Raw genomic sequence first — 26,828 nt, 5'->3', positions numbered from 1 at the left:
TATGCACAATATGTTATATCCCTCAATCTATTGTTTTTATTTCTGGTGTCATTTTTATGTGTATGTGTGTATATATGTATATATATGTGTATATATATATATATATATAGTTAGCTCGGTAGCGGGGGTGTGTGACCTCCTGAGTGGGTTCACTACACACTGAATTATACAGAGAGGCAGCTGTGGGTGGTTGAAAAAACAAGGGTTATGGTTTATTCTTCCATATTGCTGAAAACAAGTGCAAGCATCCAAACAGCATAAACAAAACAAAACATAAAATAAACCCTGGCCACTTGGGCCGTCTACCTTCACAACACAGGAACCTACCTATGGAATCTGGCACAGCCTACTGCTGGGCAGACACTGCTGGTCTTCCAGCAGAAAACAATAGTCTTTTGGATTTTCTTATCACACAGCAAAAATATCAACAAGCACTTCACCTTCAGAAGTCTTCCTCAGCTCACTGCTCTCCTTAAGGCCCCTTTCACATTGAGGAGTTTTTCAGGCGGTACAGCGCTAAAAATAGCGCTGCTATCCCGCCTGAAAAACTGCTTCACTGCAGACTCAATGTGAAAGCCTGAGGGCTTTCACACTGAGGCGATGCGCTGGCGGGAGACAAAAAAATCTCCTGTCAGCAGCATCTTTGGAGCGTGAGAGGAGCGGCATGTATACCCGCTCCTTCACCGCTCCTTCCCATTGAAAACAATGGGAAACCGCGGCAAAACCGCCCGCAATGCGCCTCTATAGAGGCGCATTGCGGGCGGTATTAACCCTTTATATCGGCCGCTAGCGGGGGTTAATGACCGCACCGCTAGCTGCCGAATCCCGCGGGCAATCCCGGCGGTATAGCAGCCGCTATTTTAGCGGCGTTATACCGCCACCGCAGCTCCTGCCTCAGTCTGAAAGGGGCCTTACTCAACAAGCCTCAGGATGCAGCATTCAGTAGTAATCATCTGGACAACTTTTAGAGGCCTTAATTTTCTCATTCTGAACAGCTGAAGCTATCCAACATCCTTAAACCTTTCTGGCTACCTCTGCAGCCGACACCTGATAGTAATTGGTGAATTTTCTAAACAAGGCAGAAATGTATCTCCCGTCTGTGACAACACCCCCAGATTTACCTGACTTCCTATGACAATATATATATATATATTTTTTTATTTACTTTTAAGCCCTATTCGAACACTGTCAATGAGGCTGGAGAAGAAGATAGGTTGCTTGCTTGGCCCCCTATACTCATGGTAAAACCGAACTGTCCCTACTGTGTACCTGTGCTACAGAGCCTGTTCAGTATCAGGTCACCATAATCATGGCACGTCATTGCCTGTCATAGTATACCTGAAAGGACACCGGCCTTCTCTGGAAGCTTTAGCCCCATTCTGGATGCTGATGCAGTAGAGGAGTTTTTAATGCAGAGACGGATCCCTAGTGATGTTATAAGCTGGGGATCTCATCCAGAGAAGTGCCTTCTATACTGCTCAAATGCAAGCTTTAAAAGTCTACTTGGAACTTGAAGATATTTTTATTTTATTTCAGCAGCTGACTCTGACCTTCTCTTAGCTCACCTGCATAATGGCCAAACAATAAATAAATAGGAAAGAACAAAATATTCACACCTTTAACTTGTTTGACATGCCTGTTCAAAATATAACCATACATCTAAAAAAAAAAAAATGAAATTGGTCTTGTGTGTTTACCTGGAACCAAAGGGCTTTGCCAAACACTGGTTTTTGTGCTGCAACTTTGAAGTATCGAGCATAGACCCATTCCTAGACTTCCTGTGTCATCCAGGCAATGAGCATAAGAGCACCTATAACCAATACTAGTAGTTAATAGTTATGTACTGAACACATGCTTTCAATCTGTAGAAAATGTATTTAATTATTATTGAAGAAATTCAGAAATACAATCCAGGGTATGAAAAGGTCCAGGTAAGCATTGGGAAATTATATTACATTGACTGAAGATGTATTTTAAAACCACTTAAGCCCCGGACCAATATGCTGGCTAAAGACCAAAGGTGTTTTTACAGTTCGGACTGCGTCGCTTTAACAGACAATTGCGGCGTCGTGCGACGTGGCTCCCAAACAAAATTGGCGTCCTTTTTTCCCCCACAAATAGAGCTTCTTGTTGGTGGGTATTTGATCACCTCGCGGTTTTTATCTTTTGCGCTATAAACAAAAATAGAGCGACAATTTTGAAAAAAAATCAATATTTTTTACTTTTTTGCTATAATAAATATCCCCCAAAAAACATATCTAATATTTTTTTTTTCCTCAGTTTAGGCCGATACGTATTCTTCTACATATTTTTGGTAAAAAAATCGCAATAATCGTTTATTCGTTGGTTGCGCAAAATTTATAGCGTTTACAAAATAGGGGATAGTTTTATTGCATTTTTTTTATTTATTTTTTCTTACTACTAATGTCGGCGATCAGCGATTTTTTCGCGACTGCGACATTATGGCGGACACTTCGACAATTTTGACACATTTTGGGACCATTGTCATTTTCACAGCAAAAAATGCATTTAAATTGCATTGTTTATTGTGAAAATGACAATTGCAGTTTGGGAGTTAACCACAGGGGGCGCTGTAGGAGTTAGGGTTCACTGTGTTAGTGTTTACAACTGTAGGGGGTGTGGCTGTAGGTGTGACGTCATCGATCGTGTCTTCCCTATAAAGGGAATGACGCGATCGATACGCCGCCACAGTGAAGCACGGGGAAGCCGTGTTTACACACGGCTCTCCCCGTTCTTCAGCTCCGGGGACCGATCGCCGCACTCGAGCGGCGATCGGGTCCGCGGGACCCGCGGTCCCGGTCCCGGAGCTTCGGACCGGGTCGCGGGAGCGCGCTGCGGGCGCGTGCCCGCGACCCATGGCTGGGTACAAGTACAGGACGTATATATACGTGCTTGTGCCCAGCCGTGCCATTCTGCCGACGTATATGTGCAGGAGGCGGTCCTTAAGTGGTTAAGGGGATAAAGAAGAAAAATAGAGAAAAGGAAAAAAAAGCAAAAAAAGAACAGATGTAGAAGATCCAGAAGACTTTAATGGCATCCAGTTGTAGTGCCTAGTGTGACCATAAAGCAATGCGTATATTTTGGGCCCAAGGGCCACAGACCTTTTCAAATTGCTTGCTAATATAATTTCATTATGCTAGCTATCTTTTCATGATCCATTATCCAGAAAGCTTTTTGAGGAAGGAGACTGAGGCTTTCTTCTATGATCTAACTATGGTCAATTTAGCTGCTGAGCAAATTAAGTTCAGTCTTTGTAAGTTGTGAGGAATGTTATCAATTGGTTTGTTCAATTTGAGGAAATTGCTGTATCAAAATTCCAGTGCCCCATCTCAGCAAAAATCATTTTTCCTGAAGTCCCTAAGTCTAATGCCGCGTACACACGATCGCAAATTCCGACAAGAAAAGTTTGATGTGAGCTTTTGTCGGAAATTCTGACCGTATGTAGGCCCCATCTGACTTTTTCTGTCGGAATTTCCGACAGCAAAAATTTGAGAGCTGGTTCTTAAATTTTCCGACGGGAAAAGTGCTTGTCAGAAATTCCAATCGTCTGGATGCAATTCCGATGCAGAAAAAAACACGCATCCTCGGAATCAATTTGACGCATGCTCCGAATCATTGAACTTAATTTTTCTCGGATCTTTGTAGTGTTGTACATCACTGCGTTCTTGATGGTGGGAATTTTGTGTGACCGTGTGTATGCAACCCAAATTTGAGCAAAAATTCAGTCGAAAAAAAATTGTCGGAATTTCCGATCGCATGTACGCGGCATAAGACACTCCCACCATATTTGGTAGATGGTGCATTGAAGATTGCATCCCCAAAAATAGGGTAAGAGTTCAGGTATAGTTTTGAAAGGCGATAGGGAACCATGTGCCATTTTATTAGGATTTTAACGTGGGCTTCAGTTACTTAAGGGTCCTTTCACACTAGCGGACCGTTCGTCCGCTCATTACAAGTCCGTTAACGGACTTGTAATGAATCCCTATGGGATCGCGTCCGTTAGCGGATGGAGCATCCGCTAGCGTCCGTGTCCGTCGGGATCCGCTTTTCCGAACGGAAGAAACCCTATTTTTCTTCCGTTCGGCGGGACGGACCGGATGCAGACGGACAGACGGTCCGTCTGCATCCGATCCCCCATAGGGGACAGCGGAGCAGAGACAGGGCGGTCCCTGCACTGTGTGCGGGGACCGCCCTATCTGCCGACAGCTCAGCGGGGATCCCCGCTGAGCTTTGGCGGACACACGGAGCGGACCCAGAAACGGTCCGCTCCGTGTGAAAGAGCCCTAAACATGTAGAATTCCTTTAAAAGAGGGGCAGTGGCATCTATGTCAGTAATCCAACTCTTTTTCAAATTACAGATCTCTTTCCCACTCCATCATATAGGATAACTTATTTGGACTATCAAGTAAAAGCCTATAAATTATAGATAATTATGACCCAAGTAAAACTCATGGGAAAGAAGACATGAAAAATAAAATAACATTATTACAAACCATGTGCCTTAATCATTGCACTAACTTCATGTTCTACGTGGGTCACGTTGGAAACCGAAGAAAGATTTACTTTGCTGTCGCTGGTGAATACACTGGGCCCATGAAATTGAATCGCTCCTAGTAAATATTGGAAAGAGTAGACATATTTTGTTAAAACTAGACATCCATGGCTAACAATACAAATATGCTAAATAAATAATGCCCAACTCTGGACTTCTTGCTCCTCCACTTCCATAGTGCCTCCCATTTGCCCTGGAGGGCTTCTACTGTAGAATATATTTAAAGATTTCAGGAACATAAAAAGGTTTATAAGCCAAGAAAACAAACCCAACAAACAATATTAAGAATAAAAGCTAGTGGCAGATACAGGTTTGGGTGATCTGGACATACTTCTGCGTCATTTTAAATTTACAACATTTTTATAGAGAAAAAGGCCAAGAATTTAAGAGGCATAGAATAGAAAAACGCATATAGTCTGAAGGGCTGCACACCCCAAATAATTAAAAAAATGGAAGGATTCCTCCAAGGCTTTTTTAGCAGCTAGGTATTCTAATCAATAAAGTTTATATAGTTTATAATATTGTAAAATCTTTTCTGAACAAAATGGGTACAAGAATGGAATAGGATTTAAAATATGAGTTCTGGCTACAGGTGTGTACAGTCATGTTCCATTACAGCTGTCAAGTATTACACAGTACAACTATTAATTGACAGTACATTACAAGACACACCTAACACCCCAACGCATTTCAACTGATTCGGTCATAGTCTTCTTCATGGTGGTTTTTTTGGATCTAAAAAGATATCTCAAAACATCCATATGTTCAATACCTCATATTCTGTGAGCATTTGTGAATGTGATATGTCAGTACATTTGATAATTGCCGCTCAGGAAATGGAGCTCTACCCTATAGCCATAAATTGTTTAAAAAGATCCCAGCGGACACATGTGGACCCTCCTGGGATGGGGAAATGTACAACATCTGTAATGTTTTACAATAACCTCAATGAATTAATCAATGAAATGGTAAAAGTGTAGTAAGATAGAACTAATCACTTTGTCTATTTGCAGTACTAATGGAACATGTTGAGTCTCCTAATATCCATATATACTGGTTTGTTTGGAATGATATCTTATTTATTTATAGGCTACCATTTCATTTTTGATTCAAGTATTAGTTGTTTTTAAATAAGAATCGCATTTTAATTTGTTATTTTTGGTCAACTACTAGGTACTAAGTTTACTGATTGGGTGTGGGGTGTGTGTGAGAAGTGTGACCGCCCTGTCTCTTCTCCGCTCTCCCCTATCGGGGAATCGGATGAACACGGACCGTCTGTCGTGTTCATCCGATCCGCAGGCGGAAGAAAAAATAGGGTTTTCCTCCGTCTGCAGAATTGAAGGAATGCGAAGGCGGGCAAGATCGCGTGTCAGCGGATGTTCATCTGCTGACACCTGCGTTCTCATAGGGACCAATGTATGTCTCTTTTTCATCTGCACACGGATGGATGAAAAAGCAAGTGTGAAAGGGGCCTTAAAGAATGTGTATTATCAAATGTTGCAATTTTAATCTCCTGCCAACAAAGGTACTGTATTTATTGGCGTATAACACTCACTTTTTTACCATGAAAATAGAGGGTAAACTGTGCCTGCGTGTTATACGCAGGGGGCTGTGGAAGGTATTTTTTCCTGAAAATTCCCTCTTAAAGTTAGAGTGCGTGTTTATAAGCCTGTGCGTGTTATACGCCGATAAGTACGGTATATCGCTCTGATGATGTTGCAGGGAAAAGTGCCATATCTGTTAATTATAAAAAATTATTATGATAAATAATAATACAATAGTACAGGGCTCAAAATTTCAAGTCCTGAGCTACTAGCCAGGCCTCAAGAGTTACTCGCCACCAGTTGCCCCACCTAATTCATACACTGCCCTGCGCCTAATTGCACCCGTAAACACGCCCTTGTAGATTATCTCATGGAATGACAATGTTTTATGCAGAATCAAGTTACAAAATTAAATATTACCAACAGAGGGGCGTGTCCGGAAGTGCGCCGGGGAAGACGTGCTTTTACAGAGCTCCGGGAGGCCTGGAACGATCTGCCTCCATCCCCCACGAAATTGGCCTCAGTTAACCACCAGGGTTGCGGTACTTGTCTTAGGGCATCCCCCGCTCTGACCCCAGCCGAAATTGCGGAGATCGGCCGTCCCTCTCACTCCCGGGGACGCAGCCAGCTCCACTCAGCCGAGGCCCGTCGCCATCTTGGGGCCTACGGAGCCTCCAGTGTCCTCCGCATCTGGGTGCAATTACCTGCAGGGCGGGTGGTCATCCCTCCAGCGTCCTCCTCCAGTGGCACCTCCGGGGGGGACAGTCCGGGTGTACGGTGAGCGGGAACGGGTAGAAGACTCCAGCCGTCCGGCGCCCGTTTTAGGAAAGGCCGCGGCTTCGGCCTAGTCCCGGAAGACTGCGATCCGGGATCTCTAGGCAACTGATCCCTCCCGACTGGATGCCTGGCTCCCCCCTCACAAGCCACAGAGGGCCCTTGGGGCAATAAACATTACCACAGCCCCCGTGGAGGTGCATTTTCATCCGGCCTGTGAACGGCCACAACATCCAGCAAGTGAGTGGCCGCCATCTTACCTCACCCAGCAGGTCGTCCACAGCCCTTGTTCATCTCCCCTATCTGACCTTCACCTCCCAAGCCACCAGAGTCCCCTAGCTCCTCTACACCCTCCCCCAGCCTTCAGTCTAACAGTAGCCAGCAGGACGTGGCTTGACATATGGAGCAGTGAGATGTACTGTATCCTGGCCCCCTAAACCCTCAGCTCCACGGACCACATAAATACTAGAAACCAACCCAAATCCGACACATGGGGAAAGACAAGCTACGGGCACAGAAGGGAACCGGCGGGGACCGGCAGGGAGGAGATTTAGAGGACTATTTCGCCCGATCCCGGGCCGCATCACAACGTCGCTCTGAAGCTAAGATGGCGCTGGCTCCTCCGTCCCCATCCCGCTCTGAGTCGTCCCTACACTCACAGGCGAGCACGCACAGCCATCTCCCTCTTCCTGGGGAATCCGACTTTGTGCTCACCAGAAGTCGCTCTAATGTCTCCCTGGGTTCGGGAGATGGATGGGATTTGGAGACACAGATCCGTTCCCTGCACAGCTATATCAGATCTCTGCCCACCAAGGCTGACTTTGAACAATGTGTCCACAGAATTGAAAAGGCCCATAAGAAAGAGATCGCTGAATTTAAGAAGGATGTGGGCGCTCGCTTTGAGGACCTGGATACCACCACAGATAGTCTCAGCAATGCGGTACAGTCCCATGACAAAATTCTGAACTCCCATACTGTCATACTGCAGCAGCTAGTGTACCAACAGGACGATATCGAAAACCGTAATCATCGCAACAACATTCGAATTCGCGGAATCCCTGAATCAGTGGACGTCAAAACCCTGCCTGCAGCTGTGACTGCCATTTTCAACCAACTGCTGCAGCACCCTAAAGACGACCCAATTGAGCTAGACCGGGTCCACAGAACCTCCGGTCCGCGGAGCCAGGACCCCTCCTTCGTTCGTGACACACTATGCCGAGTTCATTTTTATAAGATCAAAGAGGCCATCATGAGAGCTGCTAGCTCGCAAGAAACTATACTATTCAATGGTACACCTGTGATGCTCCTCCCAGACCTATCACGCCAGACGCTGATGATGAGAAAAGCATTGAAGCCGCTTACCCAACTTTTGCAATCCAAACAGATGAAATACCAATGGAGATTCCCGTTCCACCTGCGAGTGCACCATGAGGGCAAGACTGCCATCTTTCGCACACTTGGAGACCTGCCAACTTTCCTCGGCACTCTAGGACTTCCACAGGTGTCTATCCCAGATTGGCCATTCACGCCTACTACTCCAGGCTTGCCCTTTGCCTCACCATGGCAGACGCAGGGTCGCAAACGCAATTCCAAACCTGTGCCCCATCGGGACTCTGAGGACTGAATGTGCCCTGGTTGGATCAGTCGCCTTATTGGTCTTGCCTTTACAGGGGTACTCCCCTAGATCGTCACGGGGTGGGAGCCCCTACAAGTTACTTTATTTTTTTTTTTTTTTAGGCTTCCCCTCCTACCTCGAGAGCTAGGCCTGGTGTTCCCCCCAGATGCTGTCCCTTTTATAGGGTTTATCCCTCCTGAGCCCTGGACTGTTCTAATACTGTTATTCCTGTTAACCCATTGGTTTTCTTTCTAGGTTGCTCAGGTTCCAGGCCGAGAATTGCCCGCAGACTGTACGCGAGTATTTTCACTCCTATAGCCCCAGGCGGCTTGGCCATACTCTGCAGCTTAACCACCGCTGTGTTTCTCTCATTGTATCTACACCTGATTGTAATATGTGTCTACTAGATTGTTTTTGTTCCCTGCCACATGTTTTTGACTAACTCTTTTTCCTTTATGCCAATGTTGTTTTTTTTCTTCTTAAGGTCATGTATGTTATGTGTTGGCTTTGTTCCATGATTGTTTTTCCGTGGAGCTGGGGTCGGGGGGTCTGCCTTACCCGGCGGGTTCCCACCGTAACCCCCCCCCCCTTAGAGGGTTTTTTTTTTTCTTACAGTGTCACTATGGACGCTGTATGGTCTATGGCTGTATGCCATGCTGTAAGTTTTCTTTTTCTTTTTTTTTTTTCTTTATTTGTAGTCTTTTGGAGCCACCTAGTGGCCTTTTTTGTTATTGCTACAAAAAAAAAATTATTTGCTTGGTTGTGCTGGTCTTCCTCCCCACCACTTCTCCCTGATTACTTTTTACCATCTCTGTTTGCTGACATGGGTGGTGCGGACGGAGTCCACGATCAATCCACGCCTTTATATGTTTTATGTGTTTTTTTGTTCTTTGTCACACCCCGTCATTCTACCTCCTGCCTTCTTCTATCCTCCCTTTCCTTTGCTCTTCTTCTCCTCTTCTCTTTTCCTCTTTTTCTGGGCCCTGATTGGTGCTGTCTCCATCCCCGAGAGTCGCTGACAGATGATACTAGTATTGCATGTGCTTCTTCCACTTCCCCCTACCCTCCCCCTCTACAGCTGTCATGGCTTCTGTTTGCCCGATAACCTTGGCCTCTTTCAACTGTAGGGGGTTCAACACCCCTGAGAAGCGGAATCAGATCCTTTACCACTTTCATAAAAAACGTTCTGATATATTGTTACTCCAGGAAACACATTTCCGTACTGATTCCATTCCGACCCTGCGCAACAGGTACTATTCACAATGGTTTCATAGTGCTAATCCCCAGGCCAAATCTAAAGGTGTATCCATAGCTTTCCATAAATCTTTTAAACCTGAGATTCTAGACACCCTTGTGGATGCTAATGGGCGCTTCATATTTCTCAAATTGAAACTTAACGGCTTTCTCTTTACAGTGGCCAACATATACGTACCTAACGTGGGTCAGGCTCTGTTTCTTTCATCGGTTCTCACCAGACTGTCCTCCTTTGGGGGTCCCTGCTACATCATTGGCGGAGATCTCAATGTCGTCATGTCCCCGTCTGCAGACACGTCCTCGGGTAAGTCCTCTGTCCCACACTCTACACTGACGCGCATCAAAGCTCTCCTACACTCTTCACACCTGGTTGATGTTTGGCGTGTCCAGCATCCCACAGACAGGGATTACAGCCATTATTCAGCGGCACACAATTCTTATAGCAGACTAGATCACTTCCTAATCTCCCAGTCGTTATTGGATACCCCCGTCCAGACATCCCTGGGTCAATTGCTCTGGTCAGATCATGCCCCAGTTTACTTGACTCTTGCACGCCCTCCAACGTTACGTAGAGGCACACATTGGAGGCTTAATGACAACTTATTACGAGACTCTGTCTGTGTGGCAGACGTTTCTGCCACCATTCGACACTTTATTTCAGATCACTCCTCGGACACCACTTCCCCTCTCACTCAGTGGGAGGCCCTGAAGTGCGTGGTTAGGGGCGTACTTATTCAACATGGCTCACGCCTCAAAAAGATTCGTACGGGTGATATTCGCCGTCTCCTTTCCACCATAGCGGAACTCGAGCCTATACACAAGCGCAATCTGGACCCTGACATTTTTGTTCGATTGTCGAATGCGCGTAGAGATCTCCTTCAACTTCTCGACTCACATTCCCTCATAGCCCGAGATAGGGCTCGCAATTTTCATTACTCGCTCGCCAATAAATGCGGTAAGCACCTTGCGCGGGTCTTGCATCCTAGACCCCCACGATGCTCTATTCCCTTTATTTCACACCCTGATCATACTAGATCATTCAACACGAACGGTATATCCTCCGCTTTCCGGGAATACTACTCCCGTCTCTATAATTTACGCCCCAGTGGCCCGACCACACGTACTGCACCTTCGGGTGACGATATGCGAGAGTATATTACTGAAACGGCATTACCCCCCATTGACGCATCAGCTGTGGTTGACCTGGATAAGCCCTTGCACACGTCCGAATTTCTATGTGCCATTAAAGGACTGAAGGTGGGCAAGTGTCCCGGCCCAGATGGGTACACCCCCCGTTTCTATAAAACCTTTGCCCCACTATTATCCCCCTTGATGGCTAAGGCATTTAATACTATGGAGGACTCCCTTGCACCGCCCAAGGCGTTATTATCTGCTAACATTTCCGTTTTACCCAAACCGGGGAAAGACCCCTCTCAATGCAGCAGTTATCGGCCCATATCCCTGCTCAACATTGACCTAAAGTTGTTTGCTAAGGTTTTGGCCAATCGTTTGTCCCCTCTACTCCCGGGTGTGATCCACAACGATCAGGTGGGATTCGTCCCAGGCCGCGAAGCTAGGGACAATACCACCAAGACGATTCACTTAATCTCCTTTATCCAACGTAAGGGGCTGAAGGCTTGCCTCCTCTCCTTCGACGCCGAAAAAGCGTTCGACCGGGTTAATTGGGGATTTCTTCGACTCTCGTTGGAACAGTTAGGCCTGGGAACGCCCTTTATCTCCAAGGTGATGTCCCTTTACTCCCATCCTTCGGCCTCAGTCTTAGTTAATGGCTCTGCCTCCGCGCCATTTGATATCTCCAACGGCACTCGACAGGGCTGCCCTTTGTCCCCCCTCTTGTTCGTCATTGTCATAGAGCATTTAGCCTGTGCCATCAGACAGAACCTCTCCATACGCGGTATTCAAACTCCCTCCTCCCACTACAAGTTATCCCTTTATGCCGACGACCTCCTGGTATACATGCAAGATCCACATATTTCCCTGCCATCCCTTTTTGCGGAATTCCGTCGCTTTAGCTCGTTTAGTAACTTTAAACTTAACATGTCCAAGACGGAGGCTCTTAACGTCTCCCTCACCTCCACTACAATGGCCACACTTAAAGCAAATTTCTCCTTTCAGTGGCAGACTAGGGGAATTTCGTACCTCGGGGTCATTATCCCCTGTAATCTTTCCAATCTTTTTTCTCTAAATTATGTCCCCTTGCTCTCCCGCATACGGAAAGATTTGGAGGAATGGGGAGGGTCCTCTTTGCCGTGGTTTGGACGAATCAACACCCTAAAGATGGACACTCTACCCAAACTCCTATACCTTCTCCAGACGGTCCCCATTACAGTTCCTAAGCCCTTCTTTAACTCTTTGCGCTCTCTCGCCATTAGATTCCTATGGAGCCGAGGGATGCCAAGGGTGAAATACAATTTACTCACCCGCCCGAAATTGCAGGGTGGTGCTGGCATTCCTGACTTTGAGACATATTACAAGGCCACTCACATAGCACGTGTCCTGGAATGGTTCCCGCGGCCCTTTTTAAAGGCCTCTGTCACCATAGAGCAGGATCTGGCCCACGTGGATCTTCGAGCTCTCTTATGGGGTTATAGGACCGATTTAGCGCGTATGCCCCCTCCCTCCCCGCTTACGCTAGCCTCACTCAGGTTGTGGTATAACAGGGGGTTATGTTCCCTCCTATCATCTGACCCTTCCCCATTGTCCTCTTTATTTGACAATCCCTCCTTCCCTCAGGGTATCGGGGTATCAACGTTAGGTCCCTTTAAAAGGTCTGAATGGCCACAGGCAAGCTCTTTCGTGCATCCTACTCAGGGGTCACCGGTGACACCGACAGGATCGCACGATTGGCTCACCACACTTCATTTATCCACATTCACAAAGCACCTACATTCCTCCTCTCAAATTAACCGCCCCAATACAGAGTTTGAACGGTTGTGTTCCCTTTCGGAGACCCCTAGACATATTCTGTCGGCCGTATACGGCCTTTTACAAACACTCACGCATACCGAGCTACCCTCTTACACCAGGACGTGGTCTGCAGACTTGGGTGAGGACATCCCACGACCGGATTGGCAGACTTCTTTTTATTTCACTCACAAGTCCACAATTTCCTGCTACTCACAGGAAAAGAACTACAAGATTCTGTCAAGATGGTACAGGGTCCCCTCCGCGTTACACAAAATATTTCCGTCCACCCCGGCGACCTGCTGGCGATGTTCTGCTGCTGAGGGGACCTACCTTCATGTCTGGTGGGACTGTGAGAGGATCCGCCCCTTCTGGACTCAGGTATTTGAGTGTTACAACAAAATGTACGATGAATTACTGGTCCCCTCCTCTAAGATTGCCCTTCTCTCTATACTACCAGGCTCAGTTCCGTCACAGAAGCGAAATCTCCTCCGTTTTTTTATGTCCTCAGCGAGACAGCTCGTACCTTCCTATTGGAAGTCAACCACAATCCCGCCCCTGTCACATTGGGTCTCAATTATGAACGACACTATGAGAATGGAGGAGATGTTGGCTCTTGATAACGACACCTTTGATAATTATAAACTACTGTGGCTCACCTGGCTCCGCTTCTCATCCTCTGACAAGCTAATGAACATGTTGTCATCCCAGACATGATCGCTACCTTATATTTCAGTGCCCTGGGTCAGGTTGGGTCTCTCTTTCCCCGCTCTTCCTATATTATCTCCTTCGATTGTACTGTCAGCGACTCGAACGCTTTACTCTGATCACTCCCTAGCCTTTCCCTTTTTTTTTTTCTCTTCTTTTCCTTTCTTCTTCTTCCTCCCTCTCTCTCCTCTTCTCTCGTCTCTCTACCCCTTTCGTTTCCTACACTCTAATACCCTAGATCCTTGATTCCCCAATTTTATTTCGGTTTTTGTCCTGTTTGTCCTTTTTTTTTTTTTTTTTTTTTTTTTTTTTTGTTTGTTTGTTTGTTTGTTTGTTGTTCTCCTACTAGAAATCCTGGTTGCAATTATACCTATTCCGATGGGGCCCATGTGGTTGCATCTAGTTATAGTCTTATGTTGAAGTCATTATTGTGTTTATTATGTTACACGTTGGTAGGAGTCCTGCTGTGGGCGATAGCCATTGGGCTGACTCTTTACCCCTGCACATTTATGACTATTCTTCGATTGTAACACTTCATGTTATTTGTTTTATTTGTTAAAACACCAATAAATATATTTTCAACTCTAAATATTACCAACAACAACTTTAACAAAATGGGACAGGGCACTGGGGGCAGACCAGAGGGACAGGGCACTGGGGGCAGACCAGAGGGACAGGGCACTGGGGGCAGACCAGAGGGACAGGGCACTAGAACTGGGTCTCTTCCCCATTCTCTTGCTGTCTCCTCTGCAACTCCCATCCATCATCTCTCTCTCTCCCATTCATCTCATCATCAGGAGCCTGTGTCTGCGGCTCTACGCTTGCATGTCCCCACTTCCCCCTTTTATTCCGGCTGGCAGAGAGGAGAGGAGCTGCAGCACAGTGGGAGGGAGTACAATCCAGCGCTGAGATCCACACAACTGCACAGCCATTGACACCATAGCACAGCGCACAGCACACATTGAGACCAGTCTGTTCACAGTGCTCAGGCTAAACTGTTGGACACTTACATAGAGCACAAGGAGAAGAAAACTGCACAAACTAGAAGGCTGCCGCTCTCATGTCAGGGCAACTTTCAGTGAGCGCTGCACCGGAGTGGTAATTTTGGCAATCCTCCACCTCACTCATTACTTTCTGCTCTCCAGCTACATTGGTCGGGGCCCGGGGGAGGGGGGCAGGCTCAGAGAGGTCATACTGTTGGATCCCATGGCTTAATGAGAATTGTAAGTAGAGCACCTGTGTACTGCTCTGCCTGTGCGCGGCTCACCAGACTACTTTTCCCGAGCATGCACCTTTCCTATTTGGCCGCCAATCTCATCGGGACTCTAAGTGTAGGCACAGATTGGAGGGAGATTGGTCATGCAGCCCTGTCATCACTCGCCCCCAGCTTAAATCCACTTGCCAAATGCTAGTAGGCGAGTGGAAATTTTGAGGGCTGCAATAGTATCTAATATAAATGGACTCTAGTTCTTATTGAATGAGGTATTGGCAAATAGAACATTAGGTCAGCATTCCAAATAAAAGCACTTACTTCTAGGACTGTGATTTTTCATGTGCAGCAACTCTCCAGGGATCGTCTTGGTATCCTCTGGAGGCTGTGCATTTTATATGGTGTCCCATATTGTGACTAATTAGCCAAAGGTGCCATCCATTTATCCCCCCTACTTGGCCATCATGGAAACGGCTACTGCATGGCTCTCTCTGCATTCTGGATGGCCGAAGCCTCGGCCACTGGCGTCATCTTTGCTGCACATGCAAGACGCTGTTACGCCGTACGTGCGCAAAGCCCGTAAACCGCGCACCCCGCCTTTGAGCGCCCAGCAGTGATCAGAGAACACCGCTGGTGTTTTGGTAAGAGAGCTGCCGCTCCAGGTGAGCTCACTAGGGTAATTGATGTCCACTCAGAAGCAGATGGGTGCTGGCAATGCACAGGATGTGCAAAAACAATGAGGATATGGACAGCCGCACTCCAGTAACTTGAAAAAAGACGTGCCCTTTATTGGGTACAGGAAAAAATGCACTACAGGTATCAGCACACAGTGGGATAAACAGCTGACGCGTTTCGCATTGAGTGTCAATGCTTAATCATAGCTATAGGTATAGCTATGATTAAGCATTGACACTCAATGCGAAACGCATCAGTTGTTTATCCCACTGTGTGCTGATACCTGTAGTGCATTTTTTCCTGTACCCAATAAAGGGCACTTCTTTTTTCAAGTTACTGGAGTGCGGCTGTCCATATCCTCATTGTTTTTGCACCGCCGGTGTTTTGACGAATACGTTTCCCCCGGCGGATAAGGACCCCCCATGTACTGCGCAGGCGTGAACTGAGCTCCGAAAATAGCCGAACATAGAGCTGAGAGTCAGCTCTAGACGGCGCCTGCGCAATGACGGGTGGGTGATTTGAAATGTCGATGTAAATAGTTATGCAGCAGGTCCAGGGCGACGTGGACCTCGCTGCAAGTGGGCAGTCGGCCTCCTGGCTCATGTTTTATTTTTTAAGATTCTCCATGTCCATGAGGCTGTTAAGGAATGAGCCTGGATGTTGGTGTGCGCAGGCGCCATCTAGAGCTGACTCTGAGCTATACATATTCGGCCATTTCCAAAGCTCAGTTCACGCCTGCGCGGTACAGGGGGGGTCCTTATCTGCTGGTGGAACTTTTTCAGCAAGACACCAGCATAATAATGTTCCCTCCCGGTGGTCAAAGGGGCGCTCAAGGACGCGGTACGCGATCTATGGACCTCACGCACGACGCAACAAGGTCTTGCACGTGCAGCAGAGGTGACGGCAGTGGCCGAGACTTCGACCATCCAGAATGCCGAGGGAGCCACGCAGTAGCCGTTTCCATGGTGGCCGGGACTCCAAGGGAGGGGGATAAATAGGTGGCACCTGTGGCTAACTAACCACAATATGGGAGACACCATATAAAATGCACAGGATTCCAAGACGATGCTAGGAGAGCTGCTGCACATAAAAGATCACAGTCCTAGAAGTAAGTGCTTTTATTTGGAATGCTGAACTAATATATGTTGCCAACACTTCATTCAATAAGAACTAGAGTCCATTTATATTAGATACTATGATATCATTTATCATCATTATTTTTTTATAATTATTAAATATGACACTTTTCCCTGCACATCATAAGAGTGATATACCTTTGTTGTCAGGAGACTAAAATTAAATTTATCCATACACATTCCTTTACAGCCGAGGTAACTTTGTGTATTTTTGTGCTTGGTTATTTTTTTTTTTTTTTACACAGAATAGTTTACACAATTTTGAACTCTATTTTTTCACATATTTTGTTCACTCACTTTTTACACACTAGCATCCATCTAGCTATACATGGCACTTATTATTCCTCTCATTACACTTATTTCCACTCCTTCTATAAAATCATAATTTTTCATTCACACACACTCCATACACCAGATAACACTCCACACCCAATCCCTACACGTAACCCCCCCCCCATTACAATAGACACTAATTTAGGATTCTACATTTGAAATTCCAATAGTACTTAACCAAAAAAAAAAAAATCCAATTTGATTCTTATTTAAAAAAAAGTAATACTGTTAATAAATAACAATATATAACTCCAAACAAACCAGTATACATGGACATTAACAGCATGTTCCACTAGTACTGCAAATGGACAAAGTGATAATTTTTATCTTGCTACACTTTTACCATTTCATTGATTAATTTATTGAGATTATTGTAAAACATTACAGGTGCTGTACATTTCCCCATCCCAGGAGAGTTCACATGTGTGGCTCCTTGCATGCCTTCTGGACCCAAGCTTCATCTTGAGAAGGTGGTAATGATGTGTCTAGAATTTTGGACCACTGGGATCTTTTTAAACAAGTTATGTCTATAGGGTAGTGTTCCGTTTCCTGAATGGTAATTACCAATTTACTAATCTATTGCATGCACAAATGCTCACAGAATATGAGGTATTGAACTTATAAATGTTTTTGATATATATTTTTAGGGCCAAAAAGAACCCTGAAGAAGACTATGACCGAATAAGTAGAAATGTGTTGGTGTGTTTGTGTGGATATCAGGCTTGTAAAGTACTGTCAATTGATAGTTGTAATGGAACATGATTGTACACACCTGTAGCCAGAACTCATATTTTAAATCCTATTTCCATTCTTGTACTAATTTTGTCCAATAAAGATTTTACAATATTATAAACTATATAAACTTTATTGATTAGAAGAATTTAAGAGGCATCCATTTTGAGAGCAATGTTATCCATTCCCAACAGAAGTCAGACACAAACAAAAAAATGGCTACTGCACCTTTTTACAAGGTTTAATTCAGTTGTGTGTGTTTAGAATTTTTATTTTTTTATTTATGACCATAATAAAATAATTATTTACAGTGCCACTGCGATTTCCCATTATTTAGGTTGTATGTGGCAATACAGTATATGTGGCTTGTTAGCCTTGTCCCATAATCTATGTATAAATTAGGTGTTGAAGCAGCGCTGGACCCAAAGATAAATGAGATCTGGTTCAATTATTAGTCTTGGGAGGCAGCCCTGTAAAAAAACAAGATAGTTCTGTGGGTCCTCAGAACAATGATCATGGGTGATTATGAAGGTTGTGGTTTATAATGACAGTGTAGGTGGCAGATTGACAGGCTGTCAATCTGGCACACGCACGGTTATGATAATCCATGATAATCTATGATCTTTGTTATTAATGTCCAGTATGTCCTCCTATCACCACCAGCACAAGCCCTAATAAGGGGGATTTGTGAGCCCATGAAATGTATTGGTTGTACCTACTGGCTATTTGTATCAAGATTACTTTCTATTTATTTTTTTATTTTTTACTTGACCGTTTATAGACTATTGGCTACCTGATAGCCCCCAACTCCCAATACAAAATTGTTAGGGGGAAAAAGCAAAACATTAATAAAAAATACTCCTGGCTTTCAGTGCATTCGCCTTCACATGTCACTTGGCCTTACTGCAATCTGCTGGGGGAAGGAGATTGTGCTTTTGTTCAGTATTGCTTTATTGTATTCCTTTACTTTTTGATCATATTAAGATTCCAAAGGATATAATCGAATATTTACTGGGCAATTTGCCTAGTGAACATTTGATAATCAAGTCAGTTATTCTTAAGAGTCAATAAAATTTGCCCTGTCGCCCACAGTCACCCTATTTACAATAGTTGATAAGGTGAGTGCACCTGCTGGCAATTAACCACCACATCTCACATGCACAGTATCTGTGAATAATAGGATTTACCCTGCAAGTGAATCTACTAGTGCTCTCCATGGTGCTGAAACTGTTTGCACACAGTTTTTATACTAGAAGCATTAAAGTGGAGTTCCTGGCTTCTTATGTTTATTAAAAGTCAGCAGCTACAAAAAGTGTAGCTGCTGACTTTTAATAAACAGACACTTACCTGCTCCACGGTCCAACGATGCGTCACTCCTCTCCCCCCCCCCCCTCCGCTGGAGCTTCCATTCACACTGTGGGCACCGGTCCATGACAGATTTCAGCTTCACGGCCGGGCACACACTGTGCATACGCGAGCCACGCTGCACTCTAGGAGAGGAAAGACGATCTCCTGGAATCTGTTACGTGTCCTGGGAGATCGTCTAGAGGGAGGGGCCCCCTAAGGTGAGAGGAGGAGCCGCCTAGGCGACCCATAGGCGGAAGTGGGACAGGAAGTCCTACTCCTACCAAAGCCCCCACTCTCCCCCCAAAAAATTACATGCAAAATGTGGCATGTAAGGGGGTGAGGAGTGCTTAAATTGGGAGTTCCACTTTTGGGTGGAACTCCATTTTAATTGCCACCTTTAAAAAAAATGTAGGGGGGTGTGTATGGACTATAGAGAGGAGCAGACATAGCTGAGCCAAGCTCCGAGCCAACTAGGCTTTTTACCTGTAACAACTGTTTTCTAAGGGTACACTCCTCTAAGCACAAACATGGAAAACATAAAGCTTCCCCCAGATCCCTTTCTCACAAAGTTCTGTGGGAATATAACAGTCACATTGGTTGTGCTGTCAACCAAACTGTCAAATCAGCAAATGGCTGGTGTCAAAACTGATCATATGTGCAGCGTCATGGCAGTTGAAGGTCAAACAGAGGCCAAGATGGCAGCTTCCTTTACTGAAATTTGATAGGAGCGTTTAGTTCCGCTTTAACTCTCTCCAATTCTTTTGCTTCCTAACTGAGCCTCTAAACAATGGAGAAAAAAAAGAAAGAAGAGGGCACCTGCGGATTAGCGACAAAGAAGCTTTAAAAATACCAGGGTGACAGCATCCACTTGCATATAAGATTATAGAGATCCGGCATGAAGATCCTAGGTAGATGGTTCCTAATGTGGCGTACGTCCGCGCTAGATGTTAGCTGATGTATTGCTCCAGGGCCTCTCTGTATCGGACCGTCCGTTTAGCAGGAAGTCTAGCTGGTACGATGAGACACTCGACTCACACTGCGCTCCACGCCTCCTCCTCGAGTGTGTCATCGTACCAGCTGGACTTCCTGCTAAACGGACAGTCCGATACAGAGAGGCCCTGGAGCACGTACGCCACATTAGGAACCATCTACCTAGGATCTTCATGTCGGATCTCTATAATCTGATATGTAAGTGGATGTTGTCACCCTTGTATTATTAAAGCTTCTTTGTCGCTAATCCGCAGGCGCCCTCTTCTTTCTTTTTATCTAGAGTGTTGCTTTCATCTCCCCTTTCTTGGAAGGCTTACCGCTGACCACAGACTCGGATCATCAGCTGCATACAGGACAGTGTCCCCCCTCTGATTCCCCATCGCGCCCCTTCACTTCCAGGTTTTTAACAATTTATTCCTATTCCTCTAAAGACTTATTTAACCAAACAGACACTTCTGTTTTATTTTCTAACCTGCAATATACCACTGATCTTCAGCGCCACTACCCCATTTTCTAAATAATGGAGGGATCTTGTAGCACCTGCATCTTAAAGTCCCACAGCTCCCTCACACCATAACCAGAGATTTTCCTCATCTATATCTAATAATACCTGGCCAACCTCCTCTTCCCTGCAACAGTCAGCGAATACACAACAGTTGGGAGTAGTCCCAGTACTGGCTGTCCCAAAGCTACTTTCTCTGCTTTGGTCCTTTCTCCACTAAAGACGTTATTGCATCCATGTAGTGCTACATAATCGAACTGAAAGTCAGATCAAAATGTTATTGCAGCTGTGTGACCCTTGCTTAATTTGGCTTAATTGTGTGTGATAGTGTAAAAAAATACTCACCATTAAGAGAGGACCCATAGCAAAATAGCACATAGTAAACATCAGAACTGTTACTGGACCGAGATTGCAGTGTAGGACTTTGTGTTGAGATTTGGTTCCTTGAAGAGAAGGCACATTGTATCACACCACCACTGGTTGACATAAGACTGGCTTCTACATTAGTCTGGCAAGGTAAAAAAAAAAAATCACAAAAATTATGTTAGTGTGGATTATTCTCCACGAGTCCGCAGTTGTGTGGACACCACTGAAAGTTAAATCAATACCTATAAATTCTGCAGTAAAGGCAGTCCCCGAGTTACGAATGGGTTAGGAACTGTAGGTTTGGGAAACACTGCGAGGGAGCATACACACGGACAGTTTTCCCGACTAAAGCTGTCATGACAGTTTTCATGTCGGGAAAACCGGCCGTGTGTACACGGGGAAAAGCAACCGAGCAGGTTCATGTGTACGAGTCATCAGTCCCAATGACAATCTTTACCAGAACGGAAAGAGTGGATCTCCAACAGAGACAGCAATAAAAACAGGACAAGAGTTCTAACCCATCTCCACTACCTATTATAAAAATGATATACCTAAAAGATAAAGCAAGGATACTAGTTGCACTTGAAGCTAAACTAAGCCCAACTACCGTTGCTTCCTTACTGGTGATGACATCTTATGTATGCTAGAGCAATATTCATACTAAAACATACCAGCTAATCCTCCAAGAAACTTTGCTGGCATGTCACTTTCTCAGAACAGGTGACAGCAAAGTCATTGTTCCATTGAAATGTCAATAAGTGTTTTCACTGCCTTGCAATCCACTGCAGAACCACAGGAGTATGTGCCAATAAAAACAGTGTTGGTACAGTATTCCGATCTAACATGACTTAACACTACCCCTGTAAGTCTCTCAAATCATGTTCCAACAGGCTGTGCTAGAGAGATAGAATTCTAAGTTATGATTGTTTTATGACCCAGCCAATCAGTAGGCTTGGGGAGGGGGCTGGTGATGTGTGCTGGAGAACTGTTAAATGTTTGGCACACTTCCTGTTCTGTGTCTTCCCCAGTTGGCTTTTGCCCTGGGATGTTACTTTGATAGACCTGTCTCTCTTCCTAGGCCTTTGGGCCTAGGGGTTGAAAGGAAGCAAAGCCCTCTTCTTCTTGGAGGTATTCCTGAAGAAGGTGGCTGAAGGCATGAGAAGTGCTACATGAATATTCTTAGCCCTAAATACCAGCATTGTAAAAACTCTAGAACCATATTTTTAAGGGCAAAACAAGAAAACAAAACAAGTAAAATAGCCCATGGGACTTTTCAGAATGGTGCTCGATAAAAAATACAATGCAGGTATAAAAATACAACGTTTATTTCAGTTGACATAAAAAAGACACATGTAGACACTACTAGCCAGATTCAGGTAGCTGTGCCTAACTTTAGGCGGGCGTATCGCATCTCATATACGCTACGCCGCCGTAAGTTAGAGAGGTAAGTACAGTATTCACAAAGAACTTGCGTCCTAAGTTACGGCGGCGTACTGTAAATGGGCCGGCGTAAGCAAGCGTAATTCAAAGTAGGCTGTAGTGGGCGTGGTGTATGGTAATGAATCGTGACCCCACGTAAATGACGCCCCTAACGAACGGCGCATACGCCGTCCTTGGACGTATCCCAGTGCGCATAACTCGAAATCACATCGCAAATAGTCAATGCTACGTAACCTACGCCCAGCCCCTACGCCCAGCCCCATTCTGAATCGGCTTACGCAAACGACGTGAAATTCGATGGCTGTCCCGACGTCCATACTTAACATTGGCTGCGCCATCTTTTTGGTGGTTTATCTTTACGCCTGAAAAACGCCTTATGTAAACGCGTAGCTTACTGCGACAGGCGTACGTACGTACGTACGTACGTACGTTCGTGAATAGGCGTATCTTGCTCATTTACATATTCTCTGCGTAAATCGACGTACACGCCCCTAGCGGCCAGCGTAAATATGCAGCTAAGATACGACGGCGTAGGAGACTTACGCCGGTCGTATCTTAGCAACAGACAAGCGTATTTTTAGTTTGAGCATACGCCTAAAGATACGACGGCGCGGTTTCGGACTTACGACGGCATATCTTCTGATACGCCGTCGTAAGTCTTTGTGAATCTGCCTATACCAATTTAAGAGCCCTTTCACACTGCTAGCTAGTGGGCGCTTTTAACCCCCGATAGTGGCTGAATAAAGGGTTAAAAGTGCATGCTTAACAGGCGCTTTGAGGGCGCCTCCAATTGATTTCAATGGGAAGGGGCGCTTTAGGAGCGGTGTATTCAACACTCCTAAAACGCTGCAAAGAAACTGCTTGCAGGACTTTTTTTTTTTACGCCCCGCCAGCACAGCGCATATGGGATTGCAGATGAGGCTTCTTTCAAGAGCTTTACAGGTGCTATTTTTAAATAAAAGTGTCTCAGTATGAAAGGGGTCTGATTTGTATCAAAATGTAAGTACAGTTTCACCAGTGTACTTTTCAGATGCCAAAGTAGTTGGTGAATCACTATTGCTTAGCAGCAGCTGTAATCTCTATGCATTTCGCGGGACAGCGCTCACAGCCCAAGTTGGTCTATTTGTATATGTGCTGGTGAGATTAAAAAAAATATATAAGATCTCGATCTCAAAGCTATGAATATTTTCACAGCAGGGGTTCCCCCCAGGAGCTGAGGGTAGGTGGATAACTCAGAGGTAGGGCAACAAGGATAGGACCCCCACTGCGGACCTCCTGGTTGTGAGAAGTGAAAGTGAAGGCTCTAAAGGTGCAGAAGCAACAAGCCATGCTGCACATCAAGATGATCAAAACGTGTCTTTTTTTATGTCAACTGAAAAACTTTGTTGGAAAAAATAAAAAAATATATTTTTATACACGTATTGTATTTTTTTATTGAGCACCACTCCGCAAAGTCCCATGGGCTATTTTTCTGCATCTGAGCGTAAGTGGTTTCTTTTTGCTTCATATTTTCAAGGAACTAATACCCTGGGGGTATCCAGCCAGCATAGTCAGTGACCTGATGGTAAGGAGAGTCTTTAAGTGAGTGATTTAAAAGGATTAGAGCCTAGTTTGGTGGTCCATGTTATCGGGATATACGGATTTGGATCTCACCCTCTTTACCATATTGCAATCAATCACCTGTTCCTGTTTTGAGATCACTAAACTAAATGGCACCAATCCTTTTTTCGCCATGAGCAAAAAAAACACTTCTGCGATTGAATGTGCCTGGGATCTTATTACATGCAAGAGTCCTTTGGGACATTTGAAATGTAAAATTAATAAAGTGCAGCGCTAAGTAAACATCATGAACATCCAATGCACTATACAGTAGATTGAATATTATATAAGAGCACTGTGTGGTGTATTGCACACATTGCACTTTATTGCCATCTTGTGGTTGTTTATGGCAATTTCGTTCTAATTTTAAAAATTGTTTTGGATATTTTCACTATATATATATATATATACAGAGCTTTTTTTCTCAGAAAATAGGTGCAGGAACTCAACCACGACCCCGTTCAGATTTCACAAACAGTAGAAGGGTCTTAAAGGGGCATTAAATACCAGGATTGCATTACATACAGAGTGCAGAGTTCAGGGGGGTTACACACAGAGTGCAGAGCTGTTGCTTGTAAACACAGAAACCAGACTTTTGTGTTTACAAGTGATTGTGGTGAGCAGGCACCAAAGGGTCTGAGCCAGAGGTGGTGGAACTGAGTTCCCCCAAGTTCCCCCTGAAAAAAAGCCCTGTATATATATATACACTACAGTGCCTTGCAAAAGTATTCGGCCCCCTTGAACTTTGCGACCTTTTGCCACATTTCAGGCTTCAAACATAAAGATATAAAACTGTAATTTTTTTTGAAGAATCAACAACAAGTGGGACACAATCATGAAGTGGAACGAAATGTATTGGATATTTCAAACTTTTTTAACAAATAAAAAACTGAAAAATTGGGCGTGCAAAATTATTCAGCCCTCTTAAGTTAATACTTTGTAGCGCCACCTTTTGCTGCGATTACAGCTGTAAGTCACTTGGGGTATGTCTCTATCAGTTTTGCACATCGAGAGACTGAAATTTTTGCCCATTCCTCCTTGCAAAACCGCTCGAGCTCAGTGAGGTTGGATGGAGAGCGTTTGTGAACAGCAGTTTTCAGTTCTTTCCACAGATTCTCGATTGGATTCAGGTCTGGACTTTGCCTATGCCATTCTAACCACTGGATATGTTTATTTGTGAACCATTCCATTGTAGATTTTGCTTTATGTTTTGGATCATTGTCTTGTTGGAAGACGAATCTCTGTCCCAGTCTCAGGTCTTTTGCAGACTCCATCAGGTTTTCTTCCAGAATGGTGCTGTATTTGGCTCCATCCATCTTCCCATCCATTTTAACCATCTTCCCTGTTCCTGCTGAAGAAAACCAGGCCCAAACCATGATGCTGCCACCACCATGTTTGACAGTGGGGATGGTGTGTTCAGGGTGATGAGCTGTGTTGCTTTTATGCCAATTGTTGCCAAAAAGTTCGATTTTGGTTTCATCTGACCAGAGCACCTTCTTGCACATGTTTGGTGTGTCTCCCAGGTGGCTTGGGGGGTCTTCTTCTTCTTCCCCTTATTAAAGGGGTCTCCCAGATTCCGATAAGCCCCTGCCCGCAGACCCCGACAACCAACAGCTAGGGTTGTCGGGAAGAGGCCCTGTCCTTATCGACATGGGGACAGGGTGCTCTGGGGTGGGGGGGCCCCAGCAGTGCACCCCCCTGACCCAGAGCACCCAACCCCCCCATGTTGAGGGCATGCGGCCTGGTACGGCTCAGGAGGGGGGGGCGCTTGCTCATCCCCACTCCTTTCCTGGCCGGCCGGGTAGAGTGCTTTGGATACGGGTCTGGTATGGATTGTGGGGGGACCCCTCACGTCGGTTTTTCAGCGTAGGGGGGGTCTCCTTACAACCCATACCAGACCTAAGGGCCTGGTATGCTCCTGGGGGGGGAACCCATGTCGGTTTTTTATTTAAAATTGGGGGGAATCCAAGTCGGACCCCCCTTCGCTTCTATGACGACTTTGTCTCCATCGCGGCAAGCCAACTCGGCGCTGGCTCCCGCGATGGGGCTCGTAGGTGGTCAATCAATATCGCGGTCACCCACTGTAACATGGCAAAATTGGGAAAATTTCACTGCACTGCATCACTCTGTGTGTAATGAATCTATATAATATATGAGTTTCACTTTTTCAATTGAATTTCTGAAATTAACTTTTTGACGATATTCAAATTTTTTGAGATGCGCCTGTATATACATTTATTATATGTATTGAATATCAGTACTAATAGCACTACATATACGATCATGCCAAAATAAAACCTCAGCCCAGTAGAACAATAGTCCAAACCCTGTGTACCAGGGCCGATCCTAGGGTGCATGGGGTGCTCCACACCCAGGCGCCGCAGAGGTGGGGGTGCTGAAGCTCCAAAGTGCTCCCCTCCCTCCTCCTTGTCTGTGTCCAGAGGCGGAGCGCATGTAGCGGGTGCTGCGGTTCCCCATCCCGCTTTTTCTATCCGCTGGCAACTGACAAGAGCGCATACCTCCAGCTGTCCTCGGATCTATTGAACAAGTACTGATGTGGGGGGCTCTGATGGGGACACCTGCTGTGGGAGGGTTTTAATGGGGGACACCTGCTGGGGGGGCTCTGATGGGGGACACCTGCTGGAAGGGACTCTGATGGGGGACACTAATGAAGACTTAGCCATAGAAACATTTGTAAAGGGGAGGAGTTAGTAAGATGGCCACGCCCATGTGGGGTGCCAGAAATATTTCTGCACCCAGGCGTCTGTGACCCTAGGATCGGCCCTGCTGTGTACCCAAAGACTATCAGTCCCCAAAGGATGAGTTAGAAAACAGGTAAAATTGTTTAAATTGTAAGCAGTAAACTGGGGCATTTTGTGCATCAAATAAACGATTTCCTATGCTTTTTGGCAAAGGGGTGTAAAAAGGAGAAATTACCAGAGTTAAGATCTGGGGACGACTTCTTCCTTCAGAGAATGCATGCTGAATATGAACCTGACCCGCAGCATTGATTCCACAGATGTAAATATCATCATTTCCCTGAAACACAGAAACACAGCAGTGCTGATATCAGAGGGTGATGATTGTACAGTTCCAACAATTGTT

The 26,828-nt window shown here is 45.4% G+C and overlaps 1 pseudogene; it reads right to left on the bottom strand.

Moving 5' to 3' along the window:
- LOC120945785 overlaps positions 1 to 26,828 on the bottom strand; it is a 97,341-nt pseudogene that overhangs the window by 24,171 nt on the left and 46,342 nt on the right.

The sequence above is a fragment of the Rana temporaria genome, chromosome 7 (genome assembly GCF_905171775.1).
Source record: "Rana temporaria chromosome 7, aRanTem1.1, whole genome shotgun sequence".
In the NCBI taxonomy this organism is placed as follows: domain Eukaryota; kingdom Metazoa; phylum Chordata; class Amphibia; order Anura; family Ranidae; genus Rana; species Rana temporaria.
This window is presented reverse-complemented; position numbering and strand designations above follow the sequence as displayed.